This window comes from Anser brachyrhynchus (genome assembly GCF_964034855.1).
Source record: "Anser brachyrhynchus genome assembly, chromosome: 4".
NCBI classification, from domain to species: domain Eukaryota; kingdom Metazoa; phylum Chordata; class Aves; order Anseriformes; family Anatidae; genus Anser; species Anser brachyrhynchus.
Genome location: NC_137698.1, coordinates 550207 through 562392, shown reverse-complemented (window position 1 = coordinate 562392; position 12186 = coordinate 550207). Strand labels below are relative to the sequence as shown.

At 45.9% G+C, this 12186-nt stretch overlaps 1 protein-coding gene across 1 annotated transcript in view; it reads left to right on the top strand.

Annotated features, from left to right (window-relative positions):
- LOC308193946 (uncharacterized protein) overlaps positions 1-12186 on the top strand; it is a 257562-nt gene that overhangs the window by 149857 nt on the left and 95519 nt on the right. The window lies entirely within an intron of this gene.

Genomic DNA, 12186 nt, shown 5'->3' with positions numbered 1-12186 from the left:
TTTGGTTTCTCTTTGACCTGCCTACACAATGGCTTTCGAGGATTTGAGAGGAACAGAAGCCACCACCATTACCCTCCTCCCAGAGCCTCAAAACAAAGCAAAAGAACAAGGGGAAAAAAAGCTTACTCAGAGGAGGCAGAAATGAGGAAACAAAACTCTTATTCTCTCTCTGTTCCCTCTCTCCCCACCACAAAAAGAAAAGAGGGGAATGTTTCTCTCATGCCGAGTTTGGTTACAAAGCAACGGGTTGTAGTGGTACAGCCAGGTCTCTATCTGCTGCACCCAAAGAAGTAAGGGGTGAGGGGAAACACTGGATCAATTGATAAATGAAAGTCTGTTATTCAAGTGTGATTTAAAGGGTTGATTATAGGCCTGTGGAAAAGATTGTTTAACAGTTTCTCTTTGTAGAGGGGAAAAACTCACTGTACATTTGGTTTAAAGTGAGGTTAGATGGCAAGTAAACATTCTTCTAATAATACAGCTATCTTTGCAAAATGGTCAGGAAATGGATGTTGAGGATTACATCATTAAAGGGGGACATAAATCAAAGTTAATGCGAGACCATCTCAAATGATCCTTTCAAAATAAAAAAATCCTCAAGTTGTTTAATTGTACTTTTGAAATTGTGTAGCAAAGAGAAGGGGAGTGTGGGTGATGAATCACACTGAATAAATATCAGGTCTGGCAGATGTGGCAGTGGTTGTAAGTGCCCTCATTTCTGTGTGGTTAAGGCTTGTGGTCTCGGACAGAGAATTGAATACTTAGACGAAATCAAGATGGGATCTTCTGGACTGGCACGCTAACTGATCTTGCCTGTGAACTTTATGAACCCCATCGTCCCGGAAAGTTGGTAGCGTAAGACATGTTTCATGAACTTTGAGCATTCCTCTTGTTCTGCTCCGCTCTGGCAGATTTCAATTATCTGTTGATTGCCAACAATATTGGAGGAATTGTGTGTACGCACACATAAATAGGCTAGTTTATATACATACACTGATGCTGGGTTGGATATTCTTGGTCCCATTACTGTTTTCTTTCAAATGCCTTCCTAAAGCTTATCTACCCTTTGATGTCCAAAAAAAAACTAAACCATAAATCAAGGCTAGCACAGTCTTCTCTGGCCACCGCAGTGAAATGACCAAGAAGTGCCCCATGTTCTGTAGCCATTATTTGTGTCCAGTCCTTCAACTGGGGTTGAGTGCCGTGGCAGGGGGTGGTGGGAGTATTTGCCTTGTGAGTGATGGTCTGAGCACGTGCTATGAACACTATGAACAGACGAAGGTCTTAATTAGCCTTTTGCACATTGATGATATCTTCAGGTACTCTGCATGTGGTGTTGGATGCGCATCAACAGGTGATGTTAAGCAGGCCTTCCCCAAAAGTCTGCAGTATTGTGGTTTGGGCTGGTTTTGCTTGCTGTAAATGCCTGAGGTCGAACGTGTCCTTGAGAAGTTAATTTGTTGGCAGTGGCTGGTAGAAATACCTGTGCTCGTCTCTAGGGTGGAACACAGCACACTAGGGCTTTGCAGCGCAACATGTACATGGGTGTGGTGGTTTTACTCGGGTGGGCAGCCAGGCTTCACCACAACCGCTCTCTCACTCCCCTTTGTCAAAGAGGAACGGGGAGAAAATACGATGAAAAGGGCTCAAGGGTTGAGATAAGGACGAGGAGATCGCGCAGTAATTATCGTGATGGGCAAAACAGACTCAGCATAGGGAGATAGTAAGATTTATTGCCTATTACTAACAAGCTAGAGAAGCAAGAAACAAAGGAAAGAAACCAAAAGCACCTTCCCCCCCATCCACCTTCTTCCACCTCCTCCTCCTGAGCGGCACGGGGGAATGGGGGTTATGGTCAGTCTATAGCGCTTCTTCTCCGCCTCTCCTTCTCGGTCACTCTTGTCCCCTGTGCTGTGGGGTCCCTCCCACGGGATGCAGTCCTTGCCGAACTGATCCGGCGTGGGCTGCCCACAGGCAGCAGCTCTTCAAGAACTGCTCCAGATATGGGTCCGTACCACAGGGTCCATCCCTCAGGAGCAAACTGCTCCAACCTGGATCCCCCACGGGCAGCAGCTCCTGCCAGCTCACCTGCTCCTGCGTGGTCTCCTCTCCACGGGCTACAGGTCTGGCCCGGAATCTGCTCCGGCAGGGGTCTTCCACAGGCCGCAGCCTCCATCGGTGCAGGTCCACCTGCTCCACCGTGGTCTCCTCCACAATCTGCAGCGTGGAACCCTGCTCCACCGTGGTACTCCATGGGCTGCAGGGGGACAGCCTGCTTCACCATGGTCCTCACCACAGGCCGCAGGGGACTTCTGCTCCGGCGCCTGGAGCACCTCTCCCCCTCCTTCTTCACTGACCTTGGTGCCTGCAAGGCTGTTCCTCACTCCTCTCACTCTCCCAGCTGCAGTGTGGTGCAGCATTTTTTTTCCCCTGACTTAAATATGCTCTCACAGAGGTGCAAAACAACATCGCTTTTTGGCTCAGCTCTGGTCAGCAGTGGGGCCCTTACCAAACATGACGCAGCTTCTAGATCCTTCTCACAGAAGCCACCCCTATGGCCCACTGCTACCAAAACCTTGCCACGTAAACCCACTACAATGGGGAAGAGCTTCCAGGGACAAGTCGCCTGCCCCGCTGGTGTGACGTGGTCTCTGCTGGGCCTGTGGCATGGCAGCTCCTTGGGGGCTGTTGGTCTCGAGGAGGTACAAGAAACCCTCAACAAAGACACCTTGCAGGAGCACTGGCTGCAGCTGTCCAAGTGCACAGGACTGAGATTGTGTAATGGGAATGAGGATCTTCTTGTGGTGCTTGTAAGCAGCTTGCGAGGCCCGGCACAGGCTGTCTCAATCGGCCTCTTACTGCAGCACTGGGTTCCTGCTGGGCAGGGCCACCCAGCTGTGCAAGAGAGGGCAGCAGGGGGCAGGGCTGTCCGGCCCCTCTCTTTGCCCCATCTCCCTTCTCTGAAACAACTGCCCAGGTAGAAGCACTTAAATGGCATTTATTTAATAAGTTACTTTCTGCTGGCCAGTATTGCCATAATGAAGTTGTAACTAGATCAATGGGAAGCAAATGCCCGATTTGGTTTGGTGACTTGTCTCACAGGGAAGAGGGAAAAAGGCAGAATAAGCTGAGTGCTTTCCAAAACCCTAATCTATTTTTAAATAGGTCTCTCTCAAACTGTAGCCGCAACAACAATCTTTGCTGTAGTTAATGGGCTGTCAGTGTATCCTTCATTTGAATGACTGTTTTCTGAATCAGAAGCTAAAGATCTGCTGGTGTTGTCACTGGGTCAGCAGCAGTAAGTTTAACAAAGGACCTTGTAGCCACAGTGAGGAGCAGTCTCTGATGTCTTGAAAGTAATAGCAAGGTCAGGGGAAGGGCAGACAGGGCTACCAGTGTCACCCTACAGCTAAGGAGCGTGCTTGTGGCAGCCACGATGCAAGTCGACAACTTCACTGGTGCTCTGCTGTTTCTCCCATGTACCAGTACAGACTAGTTTCTTTTTTTTCCGTTTACACTTTCCAGAAAGTGTTTCATCTCAGTTGTAGATGCGTTGCAGTCCTCAGTCTTTTCTCTAGCATACAATACAGCATTTGAAACCATTGACGATAATGAGTGCAGCAACTGGGGATGTTGTTAGGTAAGATCTGACTTAACACAGGTAAATCACTTAAAACTGGATTGAAATGGTTTCACACTACGATGTTACGAGAAGGCTGTTTTGCTGAGCTATGAAGCTGGTCCGGAACTTGAAGCTGGCTTGTGCTCTCTATGTATTATGTCCCTTTCCAGCACTCCATGCAAGGAGATGGTGGCCTTAGTGTCAGGCTGTAGAGTTCAGGGGGCAGCTGGCTGGACAGCACGAGTGTTGGCTGCGAGGATCTCAGCTGGTATGCCCTTTTGCAGTAGCAGAGATGCACAGCTAGAAACTGAAATCAAAGAACAGGGAGCAGGGAACACACAGTAGACACAATGTGTGCTTCAGGCAGGGTTGTAGAAGCACAGCCTCTATTTTTCTAGAGGCAGAATTACCTCAGCTGTGGTAACTGGCCTGTTCATGCTGAGCCTGCAGGTCATCCCCTACCAAGAGATGGTTTGGCTTAATCCTGTAGGTCACAGTGGCTGGGCCCAATGAGGTGGGCTCGAGTTCTAGTTCCTTCTTTCAGTGGTACTCTCCTCACTTTGGCATGGTAAAATCAGGCATTTAACACGGTTTTAACATAGGTTTTTGTACTCAGTCTCATTGCATATTTTAAAATTCGTTTCCAGGCTGTGATCTAATGGCAGTAATTACCTCAGAAGTGCATATGGTACGGGGTGTGTTTATTTTTGTTTCAACCAAGGCAAATGATTGCAGGTCTTGGCTTCGTTTCAGGGCTTGGCTCTGTTGGGAGAGCCAAAAGCAACATCTACCTTTGCAATCTGGCAAGCAGGTCCTAAATACCTTATGTGAATGTTTGATTTAATGATAACAAAGGGTGGTGAGAGCAGGAGAGCAAAGCTCTCTGAGTCTTTGTGTTGTAGTGGATGCCTAGAGTGCGAACTATTTACTATCTCTAACATGGAGTGACCGGCCTTCCCAGATAATGCCTACCACTCCCTCCTATCAAATGTTCGTTTGCTCACTAATTCTCTTGAGTTTGTGCAGTGCTTTGGGGGCCGTTCTGCTAACACTGGCAACAGCTTGAAAGGCCTGAGTAACAAAATACCGTTAAGATTTGTCAGCATTTAGGCTTCTGTACCATAGGAATAACTCGGTCTGGTAGAACGCAAAACAGAGTTTGCATAATTCCATGCTTGGAGCTCAGGTCACGTTTGCATCTTAGCTGTTCCCCCTAGAAGTATGTCTTGGAACCAGTAGCTGGTGAGGGCAACAGGGAGAGCGATCGACTTGATCCCTGCAGAAGAGCTTATGGTGGTAAAGCATGCTCTGTCCACGTGGGGTGAATTCAGAAGTTCAGGCTTAGGAAGGGCAGTGCTGCTTTGCTTCTTTTGGCAAGGTGGGGAGGACTCTAAATCAAGAATTGAAACGTCCAGTTGAGTCCTTACTTGTATATGAAAAGAGCTCAGGGCAGTTTTTCATCTTCCCCTCACTTTCATTTCTTTGCGATGTATACAGAAATGCAACTGGGTATTTTGGTTCAGCGGTTTGCTACACATGGAAAACACTTGAAAGATCTGCGTGGATCCTATCTCCTTCAATAGAAAGGCAACTGTGCCCTTTTTATCTAACAGCTTTGTCCTTCTTTGTAAGGGCAACTAATGCAATGTCCTCTTTTTGAACGTTGTTTTTCTAGTTGGTGTCTGTCAGGAAGAATAAGAAGTTAGAACAGGAAGTGGGGAACCACCCTGAACAGGTGCCTGAATATAGAAGCCAAGTGATGATTGCCCTGCAGCTGATGCAGGTTTCTGCAGCACCCGGGAGTACTTACGAAATCTCCACTTTAGGAAAGGAAGTTTCGGCATACTTTACGCATCTTTTTCATGATACTCATGACTTAGGGCATCTGTCTGGATTTGAGAGGACTTCAAATCCTTACAACTGCAGAAAAAGAGACTCTTGTGCTTTCAAATTTTGTCTCCTCTTGCTTTCTAGCAAGGGTAAACATGCTGTCCTACTTTTTGCATTTTTAAACCCCTCCAGCTTCAGTAAAAGTTGATGTGAGATTATACAGGGAAAGAGGAGATCAAACTCTGGCCTCTTGCATAGAAAATGGTATTTTAATATTTTTGTGTTTTCTGTCTTTCTCACTCGAGTTCACAATCTAATTTCTCTGCTACCAGAGATCTTTCAGTCACATCTACATTAAAATTTTAAAAGCAATATCTATTTAAATGTAAAGCAATATGGTTGAGTGTGTGCTCACACGTGGGAATGTGTTTAGGGAGGGTATATGCATAGACATAGCTCTAACTAAATGAGAGAAGATAGAGGACACTGGTGATAAGTGAGATGGTGAATCTTTGCATGAAGGAAGAAATTGTAAGGACCTACCTTAGAATATACAGAATTGTTGAAAATTACGTGAAGGGCGTGATGTTCTTTTGAAGCAGAATGTGTATAGCCCTTTGCTGGGGGTCTCCTACTCTTTCTTGTTCATTGCAGATAGAAGTTACTGCGGCCGATAATGCCTGGCTTTACTTTGACAGTTAGGGGTGTCCTAACTGTTTTTATCAAAAGTGTGAAACTAAACTTCATCGTAATAGGGATTCTGTTTTCCCTTGGAGTCAGCCTTTATAGGAACAGAAAAATGGAAACCCAGTTGATTCCGGTCGTGCACCTTGGTCGTTGGGATTTCTGTGATGATGCTTACTGCTTCTGATGCCCTGAGCAACTGAGCACTTGCTTGAAATTTCCAAGTAGCGGTAATTCTCTCTGCCTTCATTTTCTCTTGGCCAACTGGAGTAGCAGATCAACTTATTCCCTCAAGACTTTGTATTTCTGTCTAATTTACAGAAGGTTGTCACCATTCAGCAAAAGTTTTGCATTTATTATTGAAAACGGTGCAGACTTGCATTATTTGGAAAGAAGTTAGGTCCTGTTTCTGAGGGAATCACTCAGTTTGCACCCAAGGTGCTGGCAGAGCTCACGTTGGCGGTGTCATGGTGACAGCGTTCAGATTGTGGCGGCGCAACACATCTCAGAGAGACGGCACCACCTGTTGGTGCTGCGAAGTCCCAGGGCACTGCAGGCTGGACTGGTGTTTTGTTGGGAACCAGTGCAAAGAGCAGAGCTGTTAGCTGTTGTATCCATTTCAAGTACTGTTTCTGTAAATGCCATGACTTGCAGGCTTTCCGGATTGTGGTGCTGGAGTCCGAGCTGTAATTCATTTCAAGTAATGTTAGTTGTGCTTATATTTATTCTGAATGCTTGTGAGAAGTGGTCAGAAACAAACACCCAGAGGCACCCACATAAAGTTCCTGCTTGATAAATATTTGAACAACAAATGTGATGTTTTAAAAAAAAAAAACAAAACAGCATGTTTATGCTTTCATGAAATCAAAAGTAATATCTTCAGAGTCGTGGTTTAGAGAGCCTGTTAATCTGTGGGCTGGTTGTAAAATCATCAGCTATATGGTAGGCTTGTGAAACTGAGGGGCAGTGGCAGACCTGACAGCTTCTGAAAGAGGGAGCCTGGTGTGAGTGAGCTGGACCTTCATACCTTGCATTGACACTGAGGTTCACAAAGCTTCCACGTGCTTCTTCCTGATATTTGGAAGCTTGAACACATGAGATGTTAGTGCTGTCTTCTAGGAAAAAAAAAATGCTGCATTTGCTTCACTGTTAATTGCAGCAGTGAGCAGCAGCAACTATGTATATATAAAAAAAAAAAAGCGAAGCAAAATGTTAGTGGATATATGAAGATACCTCAAAAATAACTTCGGCCCCGATTTAAAAAAGAAAAAGACAAAACAGAAATGCTTGTGCAGACATAGATAGGTAGCTATACTCTGTCACTTCGCATTCCATAACACTGTGAAACGGGGTTACTCAATGCTGAAGGAAAACAACCAAAATGGCCAAGAAAAAGCGCTTAGAAGCACTTCTAACATAAACGTTACAGAAGTACAGCAGGACTCTGAATGGTTTTCAGATACTAAAGACATTCAGGGGAAGGATTTTTTTTATACCTACCTATCTTTTATATAGGTATATCTGTACTATACCAAGAAATGCCTAGTTATTTTACACCTATATTGTCTGATAGCTAAAGGAGGAAAATAGCTCCTTCACGGAACATTGCCTGCTTATGTGCTATTGTGTCTTAAAACATCTTTGCTGACATATTCAAGTAGTTAAATGGTTATCTGCAACACAGTAACGCCCTTCTCTAAAATATGAATTTTTCAGTTAGTAATGATTTTGCTCAAGAAAATCAAGTTTAAAAGACATGCTTTTTATTTCTGCCTATCATAGAATCATAGAATATCCCGAGTTGGAAGGGACCCATAAGGATCATCAAGTGCCAGGAGCTGCCATAAAAAGCATGTCTTTAGCTCCACTTGCCTCCATGTGAAATAGAGAGCCTTTCGGTGCTGCTTTTGATCAAACCCTGACCCTAAGGCTTACTTTATAGTAGCTTCTAGCAGTAGTAATAAAGAAAAAATTTAGCTGAACCCTATAATATTACTAGCGGCCTAGCCGTTTATAAATGACTCAGCTGAAGGCTCAAAAATGGCACTTAACAAAATGCACAACTACTTGGAGAAGTTGACTGCAAGTCAGAATTTGCTCAGGCATCCTGAGAGTGTTACTGGTTGATCTTGAAAGGAGTAGAGGGGAGGTGGCAAAGTGCTTTCCTTGGAAAAAAAATGGAACAGCACACCCAGAGGGAGGTGAGCATTGATGGAGGAGCGATGACTTTTTGTAGACATGAATTTTTGTTCTTTTCGTTGAAAGCAGTCTGTTTGGAGGAACAGGCAAGCTTTTGAAGGCTAGCATGCTCCCTCAATGTGAATTTTAAGCAGCAAGCTTCAAATGAGAGTGGAATAGTTGCCTGCAACGTGATGGAATTACATTGATCCATGAGACGATGTAGAGTGAGAGGGTGTGTGTGCAGAAAAGGTCAGAATCTGGGAAGAGCTCAAGGCCAGTTTGATGTGCTTATTTCCACAACTATTGCTTCCCAACAGATTCCGCAGAGATCATTAAAGTCGGTGAGTACTGAGTTATTCAAAACATTATGAACATCTGTAAACTTATTTGTCTAGAACAAAATTATATATTTTTCCTCACATTCACCAGTAGCTGAGCCAAGCTTGTTTCGAGTCAGGAAGACTTGTAATATCAAAGATTTACTTAATTTTCATTGCTGCACATAAAACATCTGACAGTATTTGCCGAGAAAACTAAAATGCCTGTCTTTGTTTGTACAAGCCAAAGGAAAAGTGCAGCATATCCATCTGCAAACCAACATCAAGGCACTTTTTGCAAAATCAGGCATGGTGACATATATTTGGAGAAACAGTATGAGAGCTGCTTGTCAGAGAGTGATGGGGGTCTCTGCATTTACCAGGCATAATCCCGACTGGAGCTACATCTTTTCTTTCTTCTCTTTATTATCACTTCGTGGTTAACATTTGTTGATGAGTAGGATTAACAGCACATTTTCAATGGCATTTAGCTCTTTTAACAAGCTCTCTGCTGTCAGAGGTGGCTGGCCTGAAAAAGAAGAGAAAAGTCATTAAGCAAACAAATCTTTGGCAAGAGTTGATGCTAAACATGCCATCGCCCTGTGTGAGTTATTCACTGTATGTGAAATTTATTCCACAAGACTGTGACCTCGATGTTGATTAACCAGAAATTCCTTCTGTCTTTATTAACAGCTTTTGGTGCCTCATTGGGCTCCTCTTGCTTTCTTCCTGTTGTTCCCGTTTCAGCATTCACTAAGGCAGATTTTCACGATGTATGATTTCAGTAGTGCTGTCCTCATGAGGCACATCAGCCAGTTTCCGCGGGGCTGCCTGACCCACAGCCCCTCTGTGCTCAACGCACCCACCATGGTGCACACTTTGGCAGGCAGGTGCCCCTTCCAGACCTGCTGCGTCCTGATGGCCCCGCAGATGCCTCAGGGGAGGCTTGCGTTGCTCCAGGCTGTGCAGCCCTGCGCTTGCTGTTTTCCTGGGGCTGTTACAGTCATGGTGCTTGTGGCTCTGTGCGGGCGTGGGGCAGAGATGCTGTGCGCAGGCAGGACAGGAGCCCCCGGCCTGGGCAGCCCCTGCCAGGGGGAGAGACAGCGGAGCTATTCTGTCTGTGTTCCGCTTGCTCCGAGGGCCCCTCTGCAGATGGATGGATGGAGAGAGATGGATGGAGCATTGGTAGATTGCCCTGAGGTCACTCAGCTCTGAGTAGATCCCAAATATGGAAGATGGTCTAAGTCCACCTCCAGCTCCGTGTAAACACAAGATCAGAGAGAGAACTGAACCTGGCTGCTGCCCGCTGCTAAGCGTGAAGCTGTTTATGGAACAGAAACACTGCAAGTATTCACTTTGGGCGGCAATTTCTAGGAGGGAAAAAATTAAGGGAAGAGAACTACACCAAAATACAGGCTGGGTGTGTTTTTTTTTGGATTCTTTTTAGGTGAATTCACTCGGTGATGAATGGAATAGACTGGGGGAATTGTAAACTGAACTCTCTGTAAAGCCCGATGAGATTAGATCACGTTACAGAGCGTGGCTGGCACCTTGGGCTGTGCAGGAAGCCTGGCTGCCCTAGCCTCTGCAACGACTGGCAAAGATTCCCTCAGCACTTGACGATTTCACTGTTGAACTCGTGCTTTTGGCAGCCTCGGGGCTGACAGTAGAACATGAACTTTAATGCTGCAGCTTTATGGTGTTGTACCTGCTCAGAAGCCTTCCGGATCAGTTACCGACAGTCCACACCTCGCCCCCGCGGCGCTGTAGCAGACAGACAAGTGCCACTCCGTCTGCGCCTTGTGAGCAGCGCTGACCGCTCGGGCTGCTGGCAGGGCTGCCTGGCTGAGGCATCCCGCGTTCCTCCTGGTAGAGCCAGTCCCGAGCGGGCTGTGGGCCAAGTGGGCTGTGGGAGCTGTGGAGTGCTGGTCAGCCTTGAGCCTTCAGCCCCAGCCCCCTGCTAAACGTCCTGTAAGGAGCACTGTGGAGGCACTGACTCCTTGTGGGCGTTACTGGGACGCTGCTGACAGTGTTACCTGTGTGGTGCATCTAACTGTTAGAGGTACAGAACGTTCTGGCATGCTGACACACTGCTGGAGAGTGCTAATGTGTGGATGGGGATGGTGGGGTGGAAGAGTGAGCGGATGCCCTTTGAAACCATTCTGTCCATTTTCTCATTTACAGTGTTGAAGTAAATGTTTAGCTTCTCGGCAAGAGTAGGCAGAACAGCATACTTGGCAGAGAAGGCTAACAGCCTCTTGCAGTTGCAAGCAGAGGAGAGCTCAGGAAGTCAAAAACACAATTCTGAGATCAGATGAAAAGTGCGCAAAAATACAACTGAAATGACATCTAAAACTTTGAAAATAAGTATTGTCAAAACATTTTCTTTTTGTCACAGTAGGTCTGTTTATGAAATGCTTTGCTTTTGAACAAGGAATGTTTTGTTCCTCCAAATGCCTAAGAGAAAAATTCTGGACTACTTTTGACCCAGGTCTTGTTAGTTAATGTTTCAATAAATCCGTGTGTACCCTAACTTCTTAAAAGTTTTCAGGTTACTTTACTAACAGATTTTATTCACTTTAGGCACTGGCTTCATGCATAAGCTAGTTCTGTACAGTCTGTTAGTTTTTCTTTTTTAGCTTTGGAAAACTCTGTTAATCCAATTTCCCATGATTTTCTCTACCATGTGTGGTGTTCTTCCATTATTTGTAATGTCCTAGTATTCAGTCATCATGCTACTGAGACAGGAATTATTGGAAGGGGGACGAGTATTTGTTTCACTGCGAAATGTACTGCAGCACCTGCAGCTGACACCGAACTGGCCACTTACGCTGTCTCTTGTTTTCCATTGACAAGCAGGGCTGAGACATTTCTGCTGATGTTTTCCGCTGCATGCCCACAAGTCAAACTTAAATACAAATGTTGTTTTTCTTTGTAGTGTTCTGGGAATCACAGATAACCTGCTGCCCCATTAAGAAATCTCCAAAAGCCAGACTGATTCTCACCTTGCCTCTACCTTCGTCTTAGGCTTTTAAAAATACATTCAACTGCTTCCTTTTGTTTTACATGTTTTCTCTAGCTCTTGAGCGATCCCAGGGTGATTCAGTTTTCCTTTCTTCTATAACAACTGAGAATTTGTAAACTGCAGTGCAAGCCTTGAACTGCCCCGTGCATCTTACCTGGCAATTAATGCTGCAAGCACTGCACTTTGACAACCCAGGCTGCAAAGTCCCGGGATATCCGTGCAGAAGCAGCATGTTCAGTGGGAAGTCATTTGGCATGGCACAATCCCAGACGTGCTGAGGCTGGAGGCACCCCTGGGTCCCTCTGGTCCCAGCCCCTCCAGCAGGGCCACCCAGGGCCACGTCTGGGCAGTGCTTGTAGATCTCAAGGGAGAGGGACTCGCAACCTCCCTGGCAGCCTCTGCCAGCTCTCTGTCACCTGCACAGTCAAAACTATTCCCTGATGGTCAGAGTGAACCTTCTGTGCTCCTGTATGTGCCCTTTGCATCTTGCCCTGTCCCTGGGCACCATTGAAAAGGGCCTGGCTCCG